Below are 2,639 nucleotides of genomic sequence, written 5' to 3' on the forward strand. Positions count from 1 at the left end.
AACGATGTTAGAGTCGTGGCGATTAGTGGTAGGAATGTATTTGGCAGGTAGTGATGGCAAATATTTAGCCAGTTTATTCGTCTCCAGTGGAGCATCCCTATTTATATTGGAATTGGCAAGAGGATTGATACATGAGAAATCTCAAGATAGGAATACCCCTTCATCCAAGGGATCTTAGTAAAATCATCAGGCCGTTTACCATTGGAAATGTAAATACCATTAGGCTCCAGGGTTGACGGAATGCCGGTAGGTTTTAAGGCCCTGCCAATAGTATAATTACATTTTACTAACGAATCTGCTTCTACAGCGCTTGCAGTGCAAAGAGTGACGGCCTTTGAAGTTGACCGATGTTTGACAGAGGATATAGTGATGAGGTATCACCATATCAAAATTTAGTCTAAGACCGATTATGTCATTGCAGTGCCCACCATTGCTTAGGAGCTGGTCAAGGTTTCGTGATGTAAAAGTCAATTCGTACCTGCTGTCTGCGTAAATGGAGATGAGTAGAGAATGGTCCTCGTGTTGGCTCCATGATTTAAGGTATGCAACGGAGTTGCTAACTAGAGGCTTATCCTAACCCTACTGTAGTTTCGATGAGGAAGGATCGACTAATGTGAGAGACTTTCATAGATCAATTGTCTGCAGAAGCAAGGGATCAGGATGTTTTGTGAGTGTGTGTAAGAGGATCGCAAGACAGGCGGGAGAATATGAACGCACTAACGTAAAATAGGGAGGGCAACCTTATTTTAATGTCACCGGATTTGGGTAAGGTAGCCAGTAACCAAAATAAGTCTCCAAATTTTAAATTGAGTATATCTTCTGTGAGGCGTTTAATCTCGAGCTCATGCATAGCGAGGTAGACATTATATTGAAAGATTCGCGATTGGAATTTATATAAAATTATCGGAATTAGAAGATAGATCTTCAATAGAAAGAAAGTAGGCGGGATAATGCAACGCGCATGAGGGAATCTCTCGTGAAATAAAGAAACTTGATAAAGGCCTCGTCTTTACTTACTGGAGATCCGAGATAGTCAAAGAGTCCAATGGTGTATGATTGAACATAAGATCGTGATTAAGGTCAATAATCCCAAGGGGACAATATTCGCTCTTGTCTGGATTAATTCGCAATCCCAAATAACTCTCACTGGATTTTATTCTTTTAAATGCCTTCATCACTTTATCTAGTGGGCCTCCTAGTCTACCTTCGTCGATATACCAATTATGAAGATTTATCTTGCATTAGCCATTTATGTCTCATAACAGGCTATTAATGCTCAGACAGAACAAAAATAGTGTATTTTAACTAAGATATCTGGGATCAAATTGTAAATACATCCGGGTCATGCGAAGGGATACCCCACATCTATCTTTACATTGACTCCTAATTGATTCAGGCACAGGTGATTAGATAATGTGAACAATATTCTGCTTACTATTTGTTTGGCGGTTAATCGGAGCCAAGTGATTCCAATAGCGAAAGGACAAATATCTTTATTAGAATTATGAAGAGCGGTGAGTTTAGCTCTGTATAGGAGTGAAACAATGTCGGGTGGTATGGCTCCAGTAAGCATCCGGTTGATGAGTTGGGTATCTTTTTTTCAAAACGTGCATTATTGTGTGATATAAGGTGGGGTTAGATCCTGTAGAAATATTGAGCGAAACCCATCAAACACAGTGAGGAATAGCATTTGAAGGAGAGAATAGCATTTCTAACACCACTTGTGGTAAAAGTGGCAGCAATTAGAGGAGCTCCAGGGTAAGTCTAATTCTATCAAGGGTTAGTAAGCTTCGGTCTAAATCAAATTAACGTTAAGCAGCGTTTTGGCGAAGGTCGAATAATCAGATTTATATTTGACGGCCCTGGTTATTTCCTTATAAAGCGTTTTAGCGCCTGAACCTAATCTTTTCGGTTGCAAAGTAGAGCCAGAAATACTTAAGCCAACGTTTAAGCAGAACTGAACGAACAAAGCCGAACATAAAACTTGAGTGTAGTATTATTAGGATTGCTAGAGCTGGATAGTTCGTTTAGATTATGAGTTTGAAGGCTAAAGAAAATATGACGCTATTTATTTCGCGTTTAATAGTGTCGATGAAAAGCAGGCATTCTAAACAAGACATGTAATTTGTTGAGTTTTTGAAACCAGATTTTGAGCAAAATGACTAAGCTTTCGTCTTCGGGAGCTTCTCCGTTCATGTTACAGGAATGGGTCACGAGTAGATCTTGAGCCGTACTGATTAGCTTAGGATTTTGAAGACAATTCTCGATTCTTTACATAGCAATATGCTTGACTTTTGTATATTAAACTTTCATCAAGAATTCAAGAAATGTTTACACGGATCTTCCATGGTGGATCAGTATTGAAGTAATATACAGTAATTTGCTACTGGTCAGCGTTTGTCACGTAATCCGAAACCGAGTGAGTTACAAAGTTTTCTATCTAAGGTTGGGGCGTCAAAATAGATGAAAAATGGGAAGATTTTCTTTCGATTTTGGCGTTTGTGGTTTATCACTTGTTAAAGAGGTTGAAGAAAGTTTGGTGTTAGCAGTGGATATATTTGTCAACAAAGCTTTTGCATTCAATGTTGTCAACCTACATTCTTTTGCACAATATTTTCAACATTTACCTTTATGAAAAG

The sequence above is a fragment of the Gordionus sp. m RMFG-2023 genome, chromosome 4, assembly GCF_954871325.1.
Source record: "Gordionus sp. m RMFG-2023 chromosome 4, tfGorSpeb1-WG-v2, whole genome shotgun sequence".
In the NCBI taxonomy this organism is placed as follows: domain Eukaryota; kingdom Metazoa; phylum Nematomorpha; class Gordioida; order Chordodea; family Parachordodidae; genus Gordionus; species Gordionus sp. m RMFG-2023.